The sequence below is a fragment of the Ovis aries genome, chromosome 17 (genome assembly GCF_016772045.2).
Source record: "Ovis aries strain OAR_USU_Benz2616 breed Rambouillet chromosome 17, ARS-UI_Ramb_v3.0, whole genome shotgun sequence".
In the NCBI taxonomy this organism is placed as follows: domain Eukaryota; kingdom Metazoa; phylum Chordata; class Mammalia; order Artiodactyla; family Bovidae; genus Ovis; species Ovis aries.
Window position 1 is genome coordinate 51,091,710 of NC_056070.1, and position 25,311 is coordinate 51,117,020.

Genomic DNA, 25,311 nt, shown 5'->3' on the forward strand with positions numbered 1-25,311 from the left:
GTTTTATTTCTAGCTTTTTGTTTTTTAAAGAATCTCCATACTGTTCTCCATAGCTGCTGTGTCAATTTGCATTCTCACCGACAATGCAAGGGGGCAGACAGATTCTTTACCACTGAGCCACCAGGGAACCCTGCCTGGCATGAGTGAGAAACAATAAAATGGCTGGCATTTTCTGGTATACGTTCCTGTTCCTTGTGACTTAGTCATTTTTCTCTTATGTCCATGCCAAAATGAAACTCTTGCGTGTGCACCCTGAGCGATGGGTACAAGAGGGCGCATGGCAAAACCTGAAACCGACCCAAATATTCACTGGCAGGAAGAAGGACACCTACACCGTGGTGTATTCACACTGTGGAGTATTATACAGCAGCGAAAATGAATAGGTAGCAATTTCAGGCCCACACAGGGTGAATCTTAGTAAGAGTGTAGGGCAGAATTTCTCAACTCTGACACTAGTGACATTTTTCTCATTATTATGATGAATATTTTCTTTTTTGACCATGTGGCACGTGAGATCTTAGTTCCCTAGGCAGGAATTGAACCCATGGCCCCTGAAGTGGAGGCACAGAGTCTTAGCCACTGGAGCACTGGGGAAGTCCCTCGTTGTTATTTCTTTCTTTATGGGCTGCACAGGGTCTTGGCTGCTGCTCGAGGGCTACTCTCTAGTTGTGGTGCATGGACTTCTCGTTGTGCTGGCTTCTCTAGTTGCAGAGCACAAAACCTGGAGCACGTGGGCTTCAGCTGTTGTAGCACGTGGGCTACAGCCAGTTGCGGCTTGTGGGCTGAGTGGTTGTGGCGCACGGGCTTAGTTGCTCCTCGGCATGTGGTCTCTTGCTGGACCAGGTATCGAACCCATGTCTCCTACATTGGCAGTGGATTCTTATCTGCTGTACCACCAAGGAAGTCCCCCTTATTATTATCTTTAATAGCAATTTTATTGAGACGTAACTCACATACAGTGCAATCCACCCACTTAAATCTGGATATAAGTGTGTGGAGCAAGGGCGTGACCCTGGGGCTCACACAGAGGACCCTTTGTGAACTATTCGCCCTTTACTCCCTCACCTCAGAGTGGTCTGGGTCAGAGATGTTCAACTTTGCAAACTAAATTTAAACAGGGAGGCTTCAATTTCCTAAAGAGTAAATCCAATGACTACCAGCAGTTACCAAACACCATGCGCCCAGCACCCTGATGGATGAACACATTCAAGACAACTTACAGTCTTTCCTAGTATTATCACCATCAGCTGCATTTTACAGTTGAGGAAACCGAGGCACAGAGAAGTTAGGTGGCTGGCTCAAGGTCACACAGCCACAAAGAAAAGGAGATGTGAGCTCCCTCCTTTGGACGGAGAGACTCCAATTAGGGCAATATTTTAAGCTCCCCATAGGTGAGGATCCAAACCAAGGCCAGGAGGCCTGTTAGGCTGCTTTTAGGTTTCTGTCCTGTTTCTCCGGGGTAGCCGGCCCAGGCGGCAGCTCTATCCCACACTCAGCCCCGGCCAAGCAATGTCACAGCGGCTGTCGCCACAGCAGGGCGAGGGTGGGCGTAGAGGAGGGAGTGGCATCTTGGCAGCTGTGACAAATAGAAAACAGATTGCATTTCCCTTCACTTCCACCCCCAGCCTGGGGAGGGGATACGCCAGAACCCAATTATCCACTTACAATGGACGCTCTATTGTGGGATGAGGCAAGGTCAGGGGCAATGGGGCGGGGCGCTGGCCCTGCCTGGGGCACAGTGTCCTTGGCACAGCCGGTTGGCTGGGTCTTGGCTGACCTGGCTTCCTCCTACCAGCCCCACCACCTCCTCTCCTGCCTCACAAAGACTCAGCGTCCCTATCAAAACTTGGTTACGCTCTCCAACTAACCTTGACATTCTCATTGTCTAGGACAAGATCTATGGATTCTGCTCTGAGCGTTCCAGATTCTAGAAAAGACTCTGTCATTCATTCATCCTGCCCACCTCTCCTTCGTCTCCTTATCTGTATCTATCTTTTTAAAAATAATTAATGATTTTGGGTGCAAAGGTCTTAGGTTTGGCATGCAGGGTCTTCCATCTTTGCAATGGCAGGAGGAATTTTCTTACTTGCAGCATTTGAAATCTTTGTTGCGATATGCCAACTCTTAATTGTGGCATGCAGTATCTAGTCCCCTGACCAGGGATTGAACCCAGGCGTCCTGCGTTGGGAGTGCAGTCTTAGCCACTGGACCATCAGGGAAGTCCTTGCATCTCTCTGCTGATGTTGTTGTTCACTTGCTAAGTTGTGTCCGACTCTGCAATCCCATGGACTGCATGCAGCATGCCAGGCTCCTCTGTCTACCGTGATCTCCCAGAGTTTGCTCAAATCCATGTCCATTGAGTTGGTGATGCCATCCAGCCATCTCATCCTCTTTCATCCCCTTCCCCTCCTGCCTTCAATCTTTCCCAGAATCAGGGTCTTTTTCAATGAGTCAGCTCTTTGCATCAGGTGGCCGAAGTATTGGAGCTTGCCCTTCAGCATCTGTCCTTCCAATGACTATTCAGGGTTGATTTCCTTTAGAATTGACTGGTTTGATCTCCTTGCAGTCCAAGGGATTCTTAAGTCTTCTTCAACACCACAGTTTGAAAGCATCAGTTCTTTGGCGCTCAGCCTTCCTTATGGTCCAACTCTCACACCCATAACTGACTGCTGGACAAACCATAACTTTGACTATATATGGACTTTTGTTGGCAAAGTGATTTCTCTGCTTTTAAATACCTGTCTAGGTTTGACATAGCTTTCCTTTCAAGGAACAAGCATTTTAATATCATGGCTGCAGCCACCATCTGCAGTGATTTTGGAGCCGGAGAAAATAAAATCTGTCACTGCTTCCACGTTTTCCCCTTCTATTTCCCATGATGTGATGAGACCAGATACCGTGATTTTAGTTTTTTAATGTTGAGTTTTAAACCAACTTTTTCACTCTCCTCTTTCACCCTCATTAAGATTTAAAGAATCCGCCTGCAATATGGGAGACCTGAGTTCGATTCTGGGTAGGAAGATCCCCTGGAGAAGGGAAAGGCTACCTACTCCAGTATTCTGGTCTGGAGAATTCCATGGACTATATAGCCCATGGGGTCACAAAGGGTAAGACATGACTGAGCGACTTTCGCTTGCTTTCTGGAATTAGAGTGGTATCATCTTCATATCTGAGGTTGTTGATATTTCTCCTGCAATCTTGATTCCAGCTTGTGTCTTGTCCAGCCCTTCATTTTGCATGATGTACTCTGCATATAAGTCAAATAAGCAGGGTGGCAATATACAGCCTTGATGTATTCCTTTCCCAATTTGGAACCAGTCCGTTGTTCCATGTTCAGTTCTAACTGTTGCTTCTTGACCTGCATACAGATTTCTCAGGAGGCAGGTAAGGAGGTCTGGTATTCCCATCTCTTTAAGAATTTTCCAGTTTGTTGTTTCCAGTTTGTTGTGATCCACAGAGTCAAAGGCTTCCGCTTAGGCAATGATGCAGAAGTAGCTGTTTTTCTGAAATTTCTTTGGTTTCTCCATGATCCAATGAATGTTGTCAATTTGATTTCTCGTTCCTCTGCCTTTTCTAAATCCAGCTTGTACATCTTGAAGTTCTTGGTTCATATACTGCTGAAGCCTAGATTGAAGGGTTTTGAGCATAACCTTGCTAGCATGTGAAATGAGAGCAACTGTAGGGTAATTTGGACATTCTTTGGCCTTGCCTTTCTTTGGGATTGGAATGAAAATTGATCTTTTCCAATTCTGTGGCCACTAATGAGATGGTTGTATGGCATCACCTACTCAATGGACATGAGTTTGAGTAAGCTCCAGGAGGTGGTAATAGACAGGGAAGCCTGATGTGCTGTAGTACATGGCGTCACAGTTAAGACAGTTAGACACGACTAAGCAACTGAACTGAACTGAGTTTTCCAAAGTTGCTGACATATTGAGTGCAGTACTTTAATAGCATCATCTTTTAGGATTTTAAATAGCTCAGCTGGAATTTGTCACCTCCACTAGCTTTGTTCATAGTAAGATTTCACCCACTCGACTTCCTACTCCAGGACATCTGGCTCTAGGTGAGTGGCCACACTCTTGTGGTCATCCGGGTCAGTAAGACCTTTCTTGTGTAGTTCTGTGGATTCCTGCCACCTCTTCTTTATCTTTTCTGCTTCTGTTAGGTCCTTACCATTTCTGTCCTTTTTGGTGCCTATCCTAGCATGAAACCTTCCCTTGCTATCTCCAATTTTCTTGAAGAGATCTCTAGTCTTTCCCATTCTATTCTTTTCTTTTATATCTTTGCTTTGTTCATTTAAGAAGGCCTTCTTATCTCTCTGCTATTCTCTGGAACTCTGCATTCAGTTGGGTATATTTTTCCCTTTCTCCCTTGCCTTTCACTTCTCTTCTTTCCCCAACTATTTATAAAGCCTCCTCAGACAAACACTTCACTTTCTTGCGTTTCTCTTTCTTTGGGTTAGTTTTGGTCACTGCCTCCTGGACAACGGCATGAACCTCTGGACCTGGTTCTTAAGGCACTCTGTGTACCAGATCTAATCCCTTAAATTTATTCATCATCTCCATTGTATAATCATAAGGGATTTGATTTAGGTCATACCTGAATGGCTTAATGGTTTTCCCTACTTTCTTCAATTTAAGCCTGAATTTTGCAATAAGGAGCTCATGATCTGAGTCACAGTCAGCTCCAGGTCTTGTTTTTGTTGACCGTCTAGAGCTTCTCCATCTTTGGCTGCCAAGAATACAATCAATCTGATTTTGGAATTGACCATCTGACAATGTCCATGTGTAGAGTCGTCTCTTGTGTTGTTGGAAAAGGATGTTTGCTACGACCAGCATGTTTCCTTGGCAAAATTCTGTTAGCTTTTACCTGCTTCATTTTGCACTCCAAGGCCAAACTTGCACGTTATTCCAGGTATTTCGACTTCCTACTTTTGCATTCCAATCCCCATGATAAAAAGGACATCTTTTTTGGCTGTTAGTTCTAGAATGTGTTGTAGGTCTTCATATAACTGGTCAACTTCAGCTTCTTTGGCATCTGTGGTTGGGGAATAGATTTGGATTATTGTGACATTGAATGGTTTGCCTTGGAAACAAACCGAGATCATTCTGTCATTTCTGAGATTGCACCTAAGTACTGCATTTTGGACTCTTTTGTTGACTATGAGGGTCACTCCATTTCTTCTAAAGGGTTCTTGCTCACAGTAGTAGATATAATGGTCACCTGAATTAAATTTGCCCATTCCTATTAATGATCTGGAAATGTTTGAACTGCCAGGCAGCTTGACTTCTATTGAGATTCATTCATTTATTCACCAACTACTTATGGAACACCTACTATGTGCTAAATGCTAAGGCTGTATGCATAGATTTGCCAAGTGTCTGTGGACCACCTACTATGTACAGGTGGTGCGATGCTGCGGTGAACAAGCAGACATGGTCTCTGCTCTCAGGTATCTTATGGTCTAGAGGGGAGGCAGTCAGTCAGCAATGGTTGGATGTGATGTGCATTTATTGCACACCAGCTATGTGCAGGCTTCTCAGGCTTTTTAAGGGCAGGACTGGAGATGCATGATGGTCCATGTGGGCAGTAGGTGTTATGAGTCAGGCTCAGATTAAGATTAGAATCCTGTCTCCCGCATGAACCAGGTTTGTCTCCTTGAGAGACTGACTTTACCTCCAGGATATGTTTCAACTATCATATGGCTGGGTGGTGGCAAAACTAAGCAAAGGGGCCTGAGAATATCAGTCTGGAAAATCCCCTGGCAGTCTAGTGGTTAGAACTCACTGCTTTCACTGCCAAAGGCCCAGGTTCAATCCCTGGTCCTGGAACTAAGATCCCTCAAGCCGTGTGGTGCAGCTTAAAAAAAAGAAAAAAAGATCAGTTGGCTTCTGTAGGGACAGGAGTTGGTTTTGAAGGTTCAGCACCTGTGTCTCCTTCTGACAATGGCCCCCAGTCTTGTTGGGGGAAATAATTCTCTTCTCGACTCTCTGGGCTGTGGTTCAGGTGGGGCTGGCTGATCCCTTTCGCTGCTCCCAAAGGAGCACATGACCAAACTTGGCCATCAGGTCATCCCATCCCTCAACCACAGTCATTGGCTGGGAGGGTTCACATGATCCAGATAGAGTCCAGCGAGATTCGATTCTGGAACATCAAAGACAGACCCTCTTTTGGCTGGGGATGGCAAGTGGAAGGGAAGGAATGTGGTGGTGTTATCTTGCCTCATGAGGGGAAAACCTTCCTGAGAACAAAACCAACCCAGAAGAAATGGAGAGAATGAATACAGATGGTGCCATTTTGAGCCCCTAGATCCAGCTATGCCTGAAGCTTCTGCAACTCCTGGACTTTTCAGTAACATGGTCCAATAAATTCTCTTTGTTGCTTCAGTCCTTCTGAATTGGGATTTTATCACTTGGAAGGAAGAGTCCTGACTCATAACTAGGCCTTTTGTCTTCCTTTGTTTCCTAAAACAGAAATGCTACCTCCCCATGTGCAGAACAGGGAAAATTAATTTCCTCGCTTTCTAAAAAGCTGATGAGGAATGGGTGATGGCAGAGGCTGCCTAACCACTCTTTCTCTTTGGTGTGTGAGGACATCCATTTTCCTGCGGCCCCTGACCTCGTCTCACTGAGCTGGAGCAGAAATCACTTAACCTTCTGGGCCTTGGCTTTGAAAGGTTTATGATGGATCGTGCTTGGCCTCGTGGGCAGAAATGGAAAATTCTCTGCTGTCTGGTCTGTCCCTTCAGTCTGCCTTTCCCAGCTGGTCCAGGCTGGGAATGTTTTACAGGAGCGGAAACCGGTGGGATTCAGAGGCGGCAGACTTTTTCTGTGAAGGGCCAAACAGAAAATGTTTTAGGCATTGTGTGCCACGAGGTCTGTTACGTGTTCTTTGTTTCTTGTTTGGGTTGATTTTTTTTACGACCCTTTAAAAACGTAAAAACATCATTCTTAGTTCTCAGGACACACAAAAACAGGCTGGATTTGGCTCACAGCTCTAGCTGGTTGATTCCTGGATTAGATTATGTTTATGGGGACTGAATATCTCTTCTTTCTCCTTTCCTTATTTTTTTTTTCCTTTCCCCTCCTTCCCTCTTCCTCCCTCTCTCCTTCCCACTTTTCTTTATTTTTGGGGACAAAAATCCTCATTCCTGGGACTTCCATGGAGGTCTAGTCCTCCACTATCTCTCGGAGTTTGCTCAGATTCATGTCCACTGAGCCAGTGATGCTGTCTAACCATCTCATTCTCTGCTACCCGCTTCTCCTTTTGCCTTCAATCTTTCCTAGCATCATCTTTTCCAATGACTTGGCTTTTCTTACCAGATGGCCAAAGTTTTGGAGCTTCAGCTTCAGCAACAGCCCTTCCAATAAATATTCAAGGGTGATTTCCTTTATGACTGACTGATTTGATCTCCTTGCAGTCCAAGGGGCTCTCAAGAGTCTTCTGAGACTCTGTGCTTCCACTGCAGGTGACGAAGTTTGGATCCCTGGTCAGGGAATTAAGATCCCGCATGCTGTGGGACATTGCCAAAAGAAGTTAAGCAATTAATAATTTTTTTTCAAAAAAGGGCTCACTGAGTTCCAGACTGGTCTGATGAGACAAGAGTCCTATGTGGGCATAATCTGGTAAAATTCTTAAATATCTTACAAGTGTCAAGGGGAAAGTAGAAGATATTCATGAAGGAAAACAAAAGACTGGAATTAGATTTTCATCTAAGCTATAGAAAGAGGACAGTGGAACAGTATCTACAGAGAAGAGAGAGAAGGGATGCAAACTCAAGAATCTTCTATCCAGTTTTCAAAATTTGTTGTTATTCAGTCACTATATCATGTCCGACTCTTTATGACCCCATGGACTGCAGCATGCCAGGCTCCTCTGCCCTCCACTATCTGTCAGAGTTGGCTCCAATTCATGTCCATTGAGTCGGTGATGCTGTCTAACCATCTCATCCTCTGTCATCCCCTTCTCCTCTTGCCTTCAGTCTTTCCCAGCATCAGGGTCATTTTCAATGAGTTGGCTCTTCCCAACAAGTGGCCAAAGTATTGGAGCTTCAGGGTTAGCGTAAGTCCTTCCAATGAATATTCAGGGTTAATTTTCTTTAGGATTGATTGGTTTGATCTCCATGCAGTCCAAGGACTCTCAAGAGTCTTCTCCAACACCACAGTTCAAAAGCATCAGTTCTTTGGCGCTCACCCTTCTTTATGATCCAATGCTCCTATCTGTACATGGTTATTGGAAAAACCATAGGTTTGACTATATGAACCTTTGATGGCAAAGTGATGACTCTGCTTTTTAGTATGCTGTCTAAGTTTGTCATAGCTTTCTTTCCAAAGAGCAAGCGTCTTTTAATTTCATGGCTGCAGTCACCATCCACAGTGATTTTAGTACTTTCCATCTTTTGCAGCAAAATGAGAATAGTTGAGGAGTCAGAGAATATAACTTCCAGGTCTCCATCTAGGGAAGTGACTTGAAGAAAGACTAACCACACTACAACTGAACCTGAAAAGAAAACCGAAAAATGGAGAAGAAAAAAAAGAGAAAACAGTGTGAAGAACATAGGCATGTGACAGCTTACGTCTAAGTGGATCCAGGGACCTCCCTGGTGGTCCAGTGGTTAAGACTTCGTCTTCCAATGCAGGCGGTGTGGGTTTGATCCCTAACTGGGGAGCTAAGATCCCATGTGTCTCACACCCAAAAGAGCAAAACATAAAACAAAAGCAATATTGTAACAACTTCAATAAAGACTTTAAAAATGGTCCACATCAAAAAAATCTAAAAAAAAAAAAAAAATCTCATTTTTCAAAGCCAGGAAATATCCCTGTAACCCCTGTCCTCCTTTGCCTCTCTCTATGGAACGTATAACAGTTTGTAATTATAGATTTATTTCTTTGATTATTTTGGAGTGTCTGCTTCCTCATTCTAGAACATAAGCTCCATGAACAAGGAGTGCCCCAGGAGACCCAGGGCCTGGGGGTTTCTGGCAATTTCAGACTGATTTAATGACTGTGGGGTTGAGCAAAGATGTGTGGCGAACGTGACGAAAGTACAGAGATATACTGGCATCCGTGTAAACAATGCGGGGAAGACAAGTGGTTGCTGGAGTTCTCTCTGCAGAGGCGAACTCAATTCATAATCCTGAATCAGAAAAACAGAAAGGAGTGAGCTCCCCGCCCCTGGGGGTATGTAAGTGGAAATTGGCTGCCCACTGGGGCCAGCTTGCAGATGTGATTCCTGACCCCAAAAGTAGGTTGCTCCTCTGTCAGAGGATGTCCACAACATTCTGGCCTGCTTGAGAACTCCTGGCTATCCTTTGACGAGATCCAGATCTGGCTTCTTTAGGATCAGGGGGCTTCCAGGAGTTATCCTGTGAGCTTATACTTATACTTGTCCTGTGATCTTATACTTGTCCTTATACTTATACTTATCCTTGTCCTTATACTTATCCTGTGATCTTATACTTGGCAAGCAGAATCAGAGAAACACGTGGGGTCCGTAAGTTCTCTCTGAGCCCAGTTCTCTGGGGAACTCCTGGCTTGGTGAATTCCCACAGCCTGGACTTTTCTTTGGCTGTGCCTACCACATGTGGGAGCTTAGCTCCCTGACCAGGGTTGAACCTGCACTCCCTGCATTGAACACTGGCCCACCAGGTAAGTCCTCAGCTTGGATGTCTAAAATCCCAAGCCATCCATGACACCGTCCAACAGCGGTCCCCTTGCCACTGACACTCCACTGCCTGAGCCAAGGGGAGAAGCCAGATCTCAGCGGGAATCAGGGTCAGACAGGTCTCAGAGCTTCCCCTGGGCATGGGGAGGACAACCTTGGTGGAGAGTGGAGTGGTCCCCCCTCTGGTTTTTTTCCAGGCTTGGCTGCCACCCCTGGAATCTGCAAAAGGCCCCCGAGACTCACTCATGCTGGGCACTGTTTCCGTTCCTATAAGATCCCCTTGGCTTGCCCCAGTGCAAGTGTGGGCTAGTCGGAGGCCGAAGGACCCGCCTGGCAGAGCTGGCTGGGGGCCTGCTTATCTGGATCCATGCCAGTCCACAGTCCTGAGTGCAGTTTATGACTGGTTTCATTCTGATGGTAGGTGCCCAGGCTGACGAACCTGTTAAATATTTACAACATCACCCCTGGGCCTCTATGGGACGGTGTGACCTCAATCACAGACTTGAAGATGTATTGAGACCAACCCCCAATCTCTTGTTTGAATTCCTTCTGAGAGCCCCCCTTAAGAGGAGATACCCAGGTCCATCCTTGTCAAGGTGGGTGCTATTATCCTTCCCATTTCACAAAGGCGAAACTGAGGCATACAAAGGTTAAGTGCCCAGGGTCACGTAGCTTGACTGCATACTCAGTTACTTATGTATTTACACATCCATCCAGTGATGGTGCTGGGGGTCAGAAGTGAATGTGGCAGTACTTGTCCTCGTGGAGCACAGAATCTGATGGGGGCTGGGGGCGGACACAGCAGAGGACTTGGCCAAAAGCCTTGGGTTCAGGGGATCTGCCCCGAGGACCACAAGTCTCCAGCTTGGTACAGCTCAGGGGTTGAATAGTCAGCCCCTGTGGACAGCTCTGTCTGTCCACCAGTCACCAATTGTGCCCGTTTTCTCGTCCCTTAGACTTGTGGTGAAGATTAGGTAAGTTATGCACGTCTGTAACAGAGAGTCTGGTACATCCTAAGTGCTGTTCAGTTGCTAAGGTGCATCTCACTCTTTTGTGACCCCATAGGCTCTAGCCCACCAGGCTCCTCTGTCCACGGGATTTCCAGGCAAGAATACTGAAGTGGGTTGCCATTCTTTTCTCCAGGGGATCTTCCTGACCCAGGGATCGAACCACGTCTGCGGGATTGGACTTTACCACTGAGTCACCAGGGAAGCCCTAAGTGTCATTAATTATTTGCATCAATCCCAATTGATTAAATAAACAAATGTGATGTATCTTCTCAGACTTCAAGCCTCCATGGAAGACATTAGCCAGTCAAAGGCACAACCTGTGTGGGGAGGAGTGTCCCAGGAACAGCGTCCCAGGAACAGCATGTGCAAAGACTTGCATTATTGCTACACTTCAGTGCGCAATGAACTAAGTATGGGGCCCAGTGCAGAAGCGGCAAAGGCTGAGCCCTGCCCTTTGGAGCGCACCATAAAGAGTTCACCCTAATCCCTTTAGAGGGATAAACCATACCCTCTAAAGTGAGATGCGAAAGGAACAGGCAGATGTGTCTGGGATGGGGTGCAGGAGAGGGAAGGATCACTCCCTCAGATCTCATTTCTCAGAAGTATGTGGGGGGAACAAAAATGGCAGGGGCTTTGTTGATTAAAATGATAGCTCAGGGACTTCCCTAGAGGTTCAGTGGTTAGGACTCTGTGCTCCCAATGTAGGGGGCCCAGGGTTCAATCCTTGGTCAGGGAACTATATCCTGAGTGCCACAACTAAGACCCGTTGCAGCCAAATGAATTGTTTAAAAACAGTTAAAAAAAAAAAAAGATAGTTCACTTCTGAGGACAGAGCCAGGTATGTTTTTATTCTCTCATCTTCTCTCTTCCTTTCATGAAAACCCTCCTTACCAGGCCGGCCCTGCAGCCCTGGAAAACGAGGAGTCTGTCTTTTCCGGCTGCCCAAAGGGACCTGCTGTGATTCTCATTTAAGAGCGAGGCGCTTCCTGACCAGAAATGACTCAGATAGATTTGTCGGTGGAGGACTGCAGCTGCCATCCTGGGATTAATTTGGAACTGCTGCCTCAGGATGGCAGGGCTGCTGGCTGCCCACAAAGGTCAGGCCTTCTCCAAGCCTCCTGTCTGGGTCACTCCCAGGGCCTCTCTCTGAGGAAGCTGCCACCCTCAGAGAGGAAATGACTGGCCTGCAATTCACCCCTGGAAAATTCTGCTGAGACTTCTCTCCGTCCTCGTGTTTTAGCAATGGCTGCTGAGGGAGGGCATGTGGGAGGGTGTTTATTCAGTCGTTCAATCAGTAAATTGTTATTCAATCAACAAACGCTTGTTCAGGACTTCTTCCATGCCAGGCGCTGTTGCGAGGTCTGAGGATGCAAAGTTAAGTAAGGTATTGTTTCTGCTCTCAAAGAATCTCAGCCTCACGTGAGAGAGACACGGGAACTGGTAATTACTCATTGTGACATTCTTATGGGTTGAGAATTGGATTAGTCAGGCTCTGTTTGCAAGTGATAAAACAAAGCAAAAACCTCAAGCTTGGTTAAGCACAAAGGAAAGGCATTTAAGGCAAAGGAAAGGCAACAGTCATCATGTAACTGAGAGGTTCAGGTATAGCTTGACTCAGGGGCTAGAAACATTTACCAGGATTTACTTTCTTTCCAGCTCAGAACTCAAGGTTTTGATTTCTGTGGTAGGCTGAGTAATGGACTCCTCCCCACCCCTGCCAAAGATGCCCATGCCCTAATTTCAGGGAACCTGTGACTGTTACTTTACATGGTAAAATAAACTTGGCAAATGTGATTCAGTTTAGGATCTTGAGATGGGCAGATTATCTCTGAATATCACATGAATGATCAGAAGGGTCCTTATCAGTGAAAGAGAGGAAAGAGAATCTATCACAGAGAGGAGATGTGACTCTATGGAAGTAGTGATCAGATAGAAGTGATGCCATTTCTGGAAGGGGCTGTGAGGCACAGAATGTGAGCAGCCTTTAGAAGGGCTGGAAAAGGCAAGCCATGGATTCTCTCCTAGAACTGCCAGAAAGAACGCAGCCCAGGAGACACCTTGATTTTAGCCTGGTGAGACTCATTTCAGAAGTCTGAGCTCCAGAACCATAAGATAATCAGTCTATGTTGCTTAAACTCACATCTGCCTTGGCTTCAAGTCTAGCAGAAAAGATGGAATGCTTTCTTCTTGGTAACTTCTGCACAAGTCATTATTCTGATTAGATCAGTTTGGGTCACATCCCCATCTCTGAACCAACCACCTGGCAAGCAATGCTCTGATTGGCCAGGTGTGGGTCAAGGCTCCTCCCCTTGAGGGGGTGGAGCCCCACAGGAACATCCTGAACTGAGAATCAGGTTAGGGAGGTGAAGGAAATTCAGATACTACTCCTGTTAGAAATGGGAATTAATATAGCTAAAAATAGCAATCTTTCATTACAACAGAGGGAAAATTCTCACCTAGTTCTAAAGTAAGAGGAAAGAGCACTGGGGGGCATTGGGAGACTTGGGTTTTATTCCCAGTTTTCTGTCTCATGAGCTGTGTGATCTCAGGTAGGTGGCCTAACCTCTCTGGTCCTGTTTTCTCAAGAGCTGATTGCCACCGCCTTGTGACTTCCTCGGGGTGGGATCATTCTTGAGTCACAGGCCAGCTTTGATCCATCCTCAGTTACTGTCAAACCAACCCCAGGGTCCTGGAGGGTTGGTGTGCTCAAGCTTCAGCGGTCTCAATGGTTTGGCTTTATTGGGGCTTTAGAATGGAATCTTCATCTCATGACTCAGACTTCAAAAGAGATTGAACTTGTCGGCAAATCTGCCTTGGTCTGTTGATGGTGTGGGAGAAAGAAATGTGGCTTCTTCCGTTTGTGGTCTCATGATTCCTGACCCCTCTGGAGGTTTTTCTTGCTGGCGTGGGAGCCGGCCATCTTTGTTTGCCAGGGGTTCCTGTCAGAGGAAAGTTGGGACTTCGGCCTTCTTGTTGAGAATGAAGGGGCTCAATGAGGGCCAGCTCACCCCTTGTTTGACTCAGAGTGGGTCAAGGGTTGCATGATCTATTAATTAGGACTTACTGGCTGACTTAAAAAATAATAATAATAATCAGCCAAATCAAATGGGTTTAAATCCCAAATTCTGCCACTTCATTGCTGTGTGACGCTGGGCAAGTTACTTAATCTCTCTGAGTGTCAGTTTCTTAATCTACAAAATGGAGGTAACCTTCTGTGGGCAGCTGGTTTTGTCTTCTATTAATATTTATACAGGCTGCAGCCACTAGGAATTCCTGCAGATCCCCACCCTGCTCAATAAATAGATTTTCTATTGCATGCAACTGTATCTAATTCTAACTCCTAACATGACTTTTCTCTGGTCCTTTGCCCTCTGGTTCCATGGGTGGTTCCTGCTGGCTGCTTTCCCTACCTCTCTTGAGGCTCTCTTCACCTTGGCTTTCTCCTGGCTTCTCCCTGCTTTCCTTAACCTCTCCTGGATTACTCAAGAGTGTCTGGGTCATGCAGGGTGAAGAGTTAGCAATCTCTTGCTCAAAATTGGCCAGTGAATTCCCAGTGAGACTGTAGACACCACCCTGTGTTGGGGGGGAGGGGGCAGGTGAGTCGTCTCTGCACCTGCTGGGACTTGAGGTTTGGCATCTCTATCAGGCCAGGCCTCTGTCAAAAGCTTTGTCCTCTGAGGTAGGCAGAATTCTAAGATAGGACCAAGATCATCCCTCGTGAATGCCTCATGTGATTCCCACTGCTGGGATGAGAATGTGATGAGATGGACATTGTCTTGATCAGGTTATGTTATAGATGAAAAAAAAAAGTAAAGGTATAGTCACACCTGGGGCTTCTCTGGTGGTTTAGTGGCAAGGAATCCGCCTGCAGTGCAGGAGACACAGGAGACTTGGGTTCAGTCGTTGGGTCAGGAAGATCCCCTGGAGGAGGGCATGGCAACCCACTCCAGTATTCTTGCCTGGAGAATCCCATGGACAGAGGAGCCTGGTGGGCTACAGTCCATGGTGTTGCAAAGAGTCTGACATGACGGAAGCGACTTAGCACACATACGCACATAGTCACTCCCATAGTTATGTTATATAAAAATCCATCTTATAGTAGCAGATAGTAGTGAGATGAACCCCTCCCTGCTGGCTTTGAGGAATTAAACTGCAGGGTCTCTGAGAGCCAAGAGCCAGCCCCAGCTCACCACCAGCAAGAAAGTGAGGCTTTCAGTCCTAGTGAATTCTGCCAACTGGAGGGGCTTGCAAGAGGAACCAGAGTCTCAGCAACCCTGCTGACACCTGGCTTCCAGCCTGGTGAGACCCTGAGCAGGGGATCAAGCCAGCCTGGGCTTGCATTCCTTCCCCACAGAAACAGTGAGGTAATCACTAGATGTTGTGAGCTCATAAACTTGTGATGATTTGTTACCCAGTCTTCGAAACTAATACATTCTCTGAATTCTGGGAGAATCCCAGTTTGGAAGGAGTGAGAAGGAATGGTCAGCTGGCTTGGAGGGTCCCTTGTACTCTGACTCTTGAATCTGTCTCATGTAATGGTCTTCTCTTCTATCTAAAGTGTATATCCCTCCAACATCCCTCCCTTTTCCTGGAGAAATTCATAAGGTGAGGTAGGAAAGAAGTTTAGACTTTGCTTGGTGTTTGAGTTAGATTTGGCTGTGAGTAGTAGAAAATCATTTAAGAGCTGATTAGATAAAAGAACTTCTTTTACCATAGGAAGTCTGGGGACTTCCCTGATAGTATAGTGGATAAGAATCTGCCTGCCAGTTCAGGGACACAAGTTCAATCCCTGGTCCAGGAAGATTCCACATCTTTGGAGCAACTAAGCCTGTGTAGCACAACTACTGAGCCCATGCTCTAGCCCCCACGAGCCACGACTACTGAACTAATGCCCTGCAGCTACTGAAGCCTGTGTGTGCTAGAGCCCGTGCTCCAAAACAAGAGAAGCCACCCAGTGCAAAGCCCATGCACTGTGACAAAGAGTAGCCTCTGCTCACTGCAACTAGAGGAAGCCCAAGGGCAACACTGAAGACCCAGTGCAACCAGAAAAATACATAAATAAATAAAAATAAATTATTTAAGGAAAAAAAAAGTCTGGAGGCAGGTGGGGCTCAACTGAAAGACAGTTGAATGCTGCTGTCTTCAGGCTTCTCCTACCATTTTATACTACCATTCTTATCATTGTCTTTGTTTGTCTCATGGTGACAAAATGGCTGCTGTAGCTCCAGTCATTATATCTATATGAAGACAGGAAGGAGGTGAAAGGGGAAAGGGCAAATTCAATAGGTGAACAGATAAATAAGCTATAATGTATCCATACAATGAAATACTACTGCTGCTGCTGCTGCCACTGCTAAGTCGCTTCAGTTGTGTCCGACTCTGTGCGACCCCAGAGACGGCAGCCCACCAGGCTCCCCCATCCCTGGGATTCTCCAGGCAAGAACACTGGAGTGGGTTGCCCTTGCCTTCTCCAATGCATGAAAGTGAATAGTGAAAGTGAAGTCGCTCAGTCATGTCCGACTCTTTGCAACCCCATGGATTGCAGCCCACCAGGCTCCTCTGCCCATGGGATTTTCCAGGCAAGAGTACTGGAGTGGGGTGCCATTGCCTTCTCCAAATGAAATACTACTTGGTGTTAAATAAGAACAAGACACTGATTCATACAGCAATATGGGTACATCTCAAGTTCATTTTGCTGAATGAAAGAAGATATGGAATTTCATTTACATGACATTCTGGGAAAGGCAACACTAGAAGAACAGGGGACAGATCAGCGGTTGGCATGGACTAGGGTGGGAAAAGGACCAACTACAAAGGACCAAGAGAATTTGGAGGGTGATGATATGCATTCTGTATTTTGATCGTGGTGGATATACAAACTCTCTGCATTTGCCAAAATTTACTGAACTGTTCATAAAAAGGCTAAAATGTATTAATTGCATCTTTAAGTCAAATTTTTTGGAGTGCAGGGGAAGTAGGGTGGGTAGCTGGAAGCCCTGATGTATAGTACTTGCCCATTTCCATGGTGTAAATACTCCCACACTGCAGCTTTCACAAGGCCAACAGTTTCACAGCTGCACACAATTCCTGAAATCGGTGGAGTGCTACTGAATACAGTATATAAATTATGCTTCAATCAACCTGACTTAAAAAAAAAAAGTTTTCTGAGAAGCCTGTCCTAACAACTTCTGCTCACCACTTATGTCCACAAGGCAGGCTGGAAAAGGAATTCTAGCCAGGAACAAGTTCTGCCCCCTCCACCCCCAAAACCCAGGAGAAAATTGTGGTTCTGATACTTGATGCAGCAACCACAGTCAAAGACAGCTTCTTAACTGCTCCACCTGCCTCCAGGGTTTCCAGAAAGAGTGAATTTCCACTAAGAGTCCTCCTGGCTTGATCTGACTTTTAATATCCAGACTCTCCAATCATACACAGAGCCTCAGAGGGGCACACACACTGCTCCCTAAACTCACGGGCTTTCCTTTTTTTCCCTTTGGTTAATTTCCCACTTTGGGGCTTTTGTGTTATATGTACTTTCCACCTGGAACCAGCCTCCCCAAGCTTTTAGCACAGCTGGCTCCTTCTTACCTAGTTTTTGGCTCAGATGTCAGCTGCCCAGAGAGGACTGCTCTGGCCTTTTAGGCAGAAGAATCCAAGACTTTGTCAGGCTCTTATTGCATCCCAGCATGGAGAAGTGTTATCTAAAATGACCCCATTTGTTTTCTTATATATTGTATCTCTTTTTTTTGGAGAAGGTAAGCCTGCTAGTTGGAGCGAATCCTGTTCTGCTATTTTCTTGGAAACTCTGAGATGCACCATGCTCGTAGTGGGTTGTTAGTCAATCCTGGCCAAATGAAGAAAGGAAGCGGCACATACCTGTCAAGCACAGTCTACGGCCCCTGCAAACACAGACCCACTTCCCCTGTGCACACACAACTGCAGATGTGGACAGACTCTTGTACACAAACCCAGCTGGGCTCCTCTCACCTGGGAGGGGTTGATGAGTCCTGTTGTACGTTGACCTTCCTCTTCAGAGCTGCACTCTGGAATTACTGAGATGTTTCCTATACGGAAGTGAAAAAACAAAGAGCTTTGCAAGAGAGAAAGAGGGGACTGGCTGAGTGCCAGCAGCTGGCTGGGATGAGATCTGTGCCAAGGAGGATTTGAGCTGCCACCCAACCCAGCTCCCAGTTCCACTCCAGATGTCTCAGTGGGGCATGGAGAGAGGGGGCCCTGGACCCTCATTAAGAAAACCTCATGAGTGGGCTCTTATAACTCACCCCTTGCTTCCAGCCGCACCACCTGGATCATCCCTCAGTTTCTGCCCTGTCACCTTGGATGAATTCTCTCGGGCCAGCGACCTAAACATTCCTAAAATGGCAGCCAGTTCAGTTAAACAGTAATCTGTGAGCCAGCTGGGTCCTGGTGCCAGCAACTGTTCCATTTTACTTTTTCAACAGAGCCTGGATTTTACCTGGGAGATGAGCGACCCTCTCCTGGGAGACCAATCAGATAGGTCTAAAATGAAAGTGAAGGTGAAGTCGCTCAGTCGTGTCCGACTCTTTGCGACCCCATGGACTGTAGCCTACCAGCATCGTCCCTCCATGGGATTCTCCAGGCAAGTGTACTGGAGCCGGTTGCCATTTCCTTCTCCAGGGGATCTTCCCAACCCAGGGATTGAACCCGGGTCTCCCACATTCCAGGCAGATGCTTTAACTAAGGAAATCTATTTCTTGTTGACCTTAAGTGGGCATGAGAATCAACTCTAGCCAATGAGATGTTACGGCAACTCTGCTGGGGACAGATTTTTCCCCTTAAGAAGAGAGAAGCACATGAGAAAAAATCTCCTCTTGCTGTCTCATCCTTTTTTCCTGCTTGGTTCACTGTTGTGTGAGGGAGTGTTGCCTGGAGCTGCAGCAACCATTTTATGACTATGAGGCTAACTTGGCTGACCTATTGAGGATAGTAGGGCAGAAAGCTAGTAAGCTCCTAGGTTCTTGATTGTAGAACCAAAATCATGCTGAAACTGATGCTCTCCAGGCTTCTTATTTATTATGAAATAATTAAATTTCTTCATAGCTGTTCAGTTCAGTTGCTCAGTCATGTCCGACTCTTTGCGACCCCATGAATCGCAGCACGCCAGGCCTCCCTGTCCATCACCAACTCCCAGAGTTCACCCAAACTCATGTACATTGAGTCGGTGATGCCATCCAGCCATCTCATCCTCTGTTGTCCCCTTCTCCTCCTGCCCCCAATCCCTCCCAGCATCAGAGTCTTTTCCAATGAGTCAACTCTTTGCATGAGGTGGCCAAAGTATTGAAGTTTCAGCCTTAGCATCAGCCTTTCCAATGAACACCCAGGATTGGTCTCCTTTAGGATGGACTGGTTGGATCTCCTTGCAGTCCACGGGACTCACAAGAGTCTTCTCCAGCACCACAGTTAAAAAGCATCAATTCTTCAGTGCTCAGCTTTCTTCACAGTTCAACTTTCACATCCATACATGACCACTGGAAAAACCATAGCCTTGACTAGATGGACCTTTGTTGGCAAAGTAATGTCTCTGCTTCTGAATATGCTGTCTAAGTTGGTTATAACTTTCCTTCCAAGGAGTAAGTGTCTTTTAATTTCATGGCTGCACTCAACATCTGCAGTGATTTTGGAGCCCCAAAAAATAGTCTGACACTGTTTCCACTGTTTCCCCATCTATTTCCCATGAAGTGATGGGACCAGATGCCATGATCTTCATTTTCTGAATGTTGAGCTTTAAGCCAACTTTTTCACTCTCCTCTTTCATCAAGAGGCTTTTTAGTTCCTCTTCACTTTCTGCCATAAGGTTGGTGTCATCTGCATATCTGAGGTTATTGATATTTCTCCCAGCAATCTTGATTCCAGCTTGTGCTTCTTGCAGCCCAGCATTTCTCGTGATGTACTCTGCATAGAAGTTAAATAAGCAGGGTGACAATATACAGCCTTGACGTACTCCTTTTCCTATTTGGAACCAGTCTGTTGTTCCATGTCCAGTTCCAACTGTTGCTTCCTGACCTGCATATAGGTTTCTCAAGAGGCAGGTCAGGTGGTCTGGTATTCCCATCTCTTTCAGAATTGTCCACAGTTTATTGTGATCCACACAGTCAAAGGCTTTGGAATAGTCAATAAAGCAGAAATAGATGTTTTTCTGGAACTCTCTTGCTTTTTCCACGATCCAGCAGATGTTGGCAATTTGATCTCTGGTTCCTCTGCCTTTTCTAAAGCCAGCTTGAACATCTGAAAGTTCACGGTTCATGTATTGCTGAAGCCTGACTTGGAGAATTTAGAGCATAACTTTACTAGCATGCGAGATGAGTGCAACTGTATGGTAGTTTGAGCATTCTTTGGCATTGACTTTCTTTGGAACTGGAATGAAAACTGACCTTTTCCAGTTCTGTGGCCACTGCTGAGTTTTCCAAATTTGCTGGCATATTGAGCGCAGCACTTTCACAGCATCATCTTTCAGGATTTGAAATAGCTCAACTGGAATTCCATCACCTCCACTAGCTGTGTTCATAGTGATGCTTTCTAGGCTCACTTGACTTCACATTCCAGGATGTCTGGCTCTAGGTGAGTGATCACACCATCATGATTATCTGGGTTGTGAAGATCTTTTTTGTAGTCATGCCCAAATCTTTGGGACCCTTTGGACTACAGCCTGCCAGGCTCTTCAGTCTATGGGATTCTCCAGGCAAGACTATTGGCGTGAGTTGCCATTCCTTTCTCCAGGAGATCTTCCTGACCCAGGGATCCAGCGGAAGTCTCCTGTGTCTCCTGCACTGCGGGTGGATCCTGCTCAGCAGAGCTCCCTGTGTTATACAATTTCATTTCTTTTTCCTCTTTAACGTGGCTACAGGGAGTTTTTAATTGTACATGTGGCTCACTGACTTTCCCCAGCTGCTCTGGAATGCCAGCTGGGTGAAGGCAGCCACTGGTCTCCGGGCTCACTTATCAGGGACATCTCGGGTCTGGGCTGCCCTGTGCTTTGGGTCCCCGTCTCTTCCAGCGGAAAGACCATCATTGATTTGCTGACCATGGGCGTGTGTCCTCAGAAACAGGGCATTCCCAGCCCACAGGAGGAAGAGCAGCTGCTGGAGGGTGCGGGCAGGGTGACTCAGTTCCTGCGCTGGGAAGGGGAACTTGGGCGTCTGCTGAGACCTTGTCACCATGGCTCCTTCCCAAGTCGCGGTTGCCAAAGGCCTTTCTCCCTGCCCGCCGCCCCCGGACTGCCACGACCGAGCCGCTGGGACGCCTCCCACTTGGCTGCGGAAACGGCTTGCATCATTTTGTACCCGAGGCCTGGGGGCATCTGAAGTTCAGATCCACTGGAAGGAAATCAGCCTGTGCCTTGTTCTCTCCACAAAACAAGAATCAATACGGCATTGATTCCGAAGAGACCGCCTCCCTCATCAAGTGCCTCGGAGTAGTTATTCTCCAGCACCCAAACTCGCGGAAGGGGGGGGGGGGGTGTTCAGAAATGGGCCACTAGGTGGAGAAGGCTCTGTGTGTACTGGCTTTTTTTTTCCCCCTCCCCAAGCATTTAAACAAATTATGGTAAAACAGAACATAAAATTTACCATTTTCCCCATATTTAAGCGCACAGCTCAGTGGCATTAAGTTGCATTCACACTGGTTCACCATCAGCCTCCAGAACTTTTCGGTCTTCCCCAACTCACTGGCTTTTCAGATTTGGGGTAAAGTTGGGTGGGGATGGGGTGCCTGGAGGCAGGGCCTGTGCAGGAGGATCATGGGAGAAGCCAGGTGTCCCAGCCGGGATTGGATTTCTTCTCGGCATCTCTCTTGGAGTCAGGTCAGGAAATGTAGGCGCAGTCACAGAAGGGTAATTCCAGGAGAGTTGGATAAAGGGGCTATTTGCAAAGGCGTGGGCAGACCTAGGGGAAATCCTGGGCTAGACGTGGAGGAGCTGTTATCACCGGGGGCTGGAAGGGAGGAGGGAGGGAAAATTCCAGAAACCAGCAGGAGAGAGGATGTAACATCTCCTGCCTGCAGAGGCGTGGTGTCCTTCAGTGGAAGCAAACAGCCGGCCCTGGGGAGCCCCTGACCTCGGTCTCCTCCAGAGTCCTGCTGGGGTTCCAAATCGGCCAAGTCTATCCATACCGGCGGAGAGCAGCGGGCTGCGGGTGGTATGGGTCAGCCTCCAGGCAAAGAGCCCGGGGCAGGAAGGAGGAGAGTGAGGCAGGCAAACAGAAGATGCCAGCACACAGGGTCTGATTCATTTCTTAGTCTAGTGAAAACCTGTGTCTGTCTTCACAGCACCTGTTCCTCCTCCTTCTGGCAGGAGCCATATTTGTCTTCAGGGAGCCAGCCTTCCACCCACAGTCCAAAGATGGTGCACCTCCAACTCCAGGGAGGAGGAGCCTGGTTTAAGCCAACCAGCTTATTGCATTCCTCTGGCCTCTGATTGGTCCAGAATGCCCAATTAGAGCAGATCGTGGAGACTTGCCTGTGAGGGCAGACTGTCTTTCCTGTTAGACCCCAACCTGGGGAATGTGGCGTAAGACTCCTGCAGCCATTTTGCCACCATGTGGCATCTGTGAATGAAGCCACCATATAGACAGACAGACAGACACTCATTGCTGATGACATTATCTAAGCCCCTGGATCCAACTATGCCTGAAGCTGAAACTATTCATGGAATCTTAGTTACTTGAACCAATGCATTCCCCTTTTGCTGAATCTGGTTTGATTTGCATTGGCTTGCAAGAAAGATTCCTGACATTATCAGTTTTTTCTTTTCATTTTAAGCGAGTAAGAGCTCTGCTTCTGGCATTCTTAAGGATTTTTTTTTTTTTTAGTTTAGCAAGAATGCTGAGCAAGCAGCAGATGTGGAGAGCACCAAGCCATCGTCTGCCTGTGATCTTTTGGGTTAGCATTATTTAAGCAGATAGTGGGAATGGGCCTAGACAAGGTGGGGTTCATCAGGACCTGTCCAACCAAGCTGGATGTGGCACTGGGAAGGTGAAACCCATGAACCTCAGGCCTGGCATCAGGTGCTGCAGGGAAGTGATAGGGGTGCCTGGTGGTTAGAACACTGGCTCTGGGTGAGATAGGTATCAGGTCTGCTTCCAAGGAGTTATGTGGTCATGTGCAGCCTGCATCACCTTGCAGAGCCTCAGTTTCTGCCTCTACAAAATGGGCCAACAAGGGAAAGAAAGGAAATAAGGCCCAGAGAGGCAGTGGAGGGCAAGGCTAAGGGCACAGGGCTCTGGGCTGGCGTCCCAGCTCTGCACTTCTTAGCCACAGAACCTTAGACATGGCACTCCACTTTTCTGTGCCTTAGTTTCATCATCTGGAAAATGGGGAGGATAATAACACTTCTTCCCTTCTTGGATTGTCATGGTAACTCAACAACTGCAGCTAGACAAAGCCTTGAAAACAGGACCAGGCACGTGGTAAAAACAGCTGTTGTTGCTAACCAAGGCCCGGTAGTCAATGTTATTATAATATTGGCAGAGTTCATGATCTCTCATACTCTTGGCAGCTCTCTGTAAAATCTCACGGATGTCCCTCCTGCTGTGTCTGAAGGCCATTTGCCTCTTGTTTCTAGCCCAGTATTTCCCCATCTGCAAAATGAAATATGAATACCCCTCACTTCACAGGGTTCTTGTCGGGATTAAGTAAGACACTACTGTCCCGTGCTTAGCACAGCATGCACTCCACACACGTACGAGGGCTCAGTAGCTATGAGCCATTACTAATAATGGTATGACTATTCCGAGCAAAACCTCCAGAGGAAAAAGCACATGTTAGTCTAACAGGCACCAGAGTCCAGACGAGTTCCTTCCTTTCATTTCATTTTAAAGAAAATAAAAAATTTAAAATTATAGATGAATTTGTGGTTCTTAAAGAGGAGATGGTTGGAATTTCAGCCAGAGGACATTTTCAGCCGACAAAACATCCACTCGGCCCCCAAGTCAGTCCCTGCCCTTGTTCCAGCAAATTTTTTGGCAGAGAGTGACATGTGGGATCTTAGTTCCCCAACTAAGGATCAAACCTGTGCCCCCTGCTTTGGAAGGCAAAGTCTTAACCACTGGACTGCCAGGAAAGTCCCTGTTCCAGCAAATTCTTGAATTTTACCACCCCCTTAAGATCCACCAAAGCCTTATTCAATTTGTTGCATGGTTTAAGAAGTCATATGGGACCAGGCTTTGGTGTACCCAGCCTGGGTCTGACTCCCAGCCTGATTATATTAACTGAGGGACCTTGGGAAAGGCACTAGAATAAGCCTCAGTGTTCTTATCTGTAAAGTAGGCATAATTTTACCTACCCTGCAAGGTCACCATGTGCATGACAGCAGCATTCGTCTAAAGGCATTGAAGTGGTTTCTTCCTATGCTGGACTTATCAGTGCCTTTAATATGCCCGAAGTGCATCTTTAAGCAGTGCTGAGAACATTCGGTTGTCCATGAAATCCCCTTTTCAAAGAGCATCTTTGTGCTCCAACAGGGTTACTGCAGAGCACTCTGGATTAGTGATGTGAAAGGTACCCAGAGGATGGAGTCTATTGTGCTGATTACATCACCTCTCTGACCTTCACCTTCCCAGCTACATTTAGGAGGCAACAGCTATCTTGTGTGACTGGAGAGATGATAAAAGCCCAACATGCAAAAACGGATTGATTAACAAAGCATACGAAAGCACTTTGATAAAAACAAAATTCCATCCCTTCAGCGAAGGATTAGGAGCCCAGTGGGGAGTTATCAGGTTAAACAGAAGAGGAACCTGAAGAATAAGTACTTGAAGCCCTTCCAGAAGAACATCTTGAGAATATGGGAATAGAGGCTTTTGTGCTGGGCATCAGCAGAAAGCAACAACATTGGACAAGGGTGCTGATATGACTCAGTGTTTTCATTGCGTACTGCTGCATTTCAAATCACCACAAAGTGAGCAGCTTAAAATGACCCACACTGCTTATCTCACAGTTTCTATGGGTCAGGAGCTTGGACATGGCTTAGTTGGTTCCTCTGCAAGGCTGCAGTCCCGTGTTGGCTGGACAGCGTCTCATCTGGAGGCCCAACTGGGGAAGGATAACTTGTATTAGGGGTCTCCAACCTCAGGGATCTAATGTCTGATGATCTGAGATAGAGCTGATGTAATAATAACAAAAAAGTGCACAACCAATATAAAGACTTGAATCATCCCCAAACCGTCCCCACCCCACTCACCGTGGACAAAATTATCTTCCACAAAACCTGTCCCTGGTACCAAAAAGGTTGGGGACAATTGGCTTATGTGCTTACATAGTTGTTGGCAGGGTTTCAGTTCCTTGTGGGCTGTTAGGTAGGGCAACCAACCACCATGAGCTGAATTGTGTCTCCTCCAAAATCCATATGTTGAAACCCTGTCAATATCTCAGGATGTGACTGTATCTCAGGGTCTTTGAAAAGGTAATTAAGTCAAAATGAGGTCATTAGTGTGTCCCTAATCCCACAGGACTGCTGTCCTTATAAGAAGAGGAAATTATTACACTGAGTGAAATAAATCAGGCAGAGAAAGACAAATATATGATATCCCTTATGTGTGGAAAGGGCTTCCCAGGTGGCTCAGTGGGTAAAGAATCTGCCTGCAATGCAGGAGACGCAGGAGAT

At 46.7% G+C, this 25,311-nt stretch overlaps 1 long non-coding RNA gene across 1 annotated transcript; it reads right to left on the minus strand.

The window, feature by feature from the left end:
- Positions 1-485: 485 nt before the first annotated feature.
- Positions 486-22,063, minus strand: LOC132657997 (uncharacterized). The gene is made up of 2 exons (XR_009596865.1): positions 17,664-22,063; positions 486-10,105 (listed from the first exon to the last, which is right to left on the minus strand). It is a non-coding gene; the product is annotated as an uncharacterized LOC132657997 (long non-coding RNA).
- Between the last annotated feature and the right edge of the window lie 3,248 nt (positions 22,064-25,311).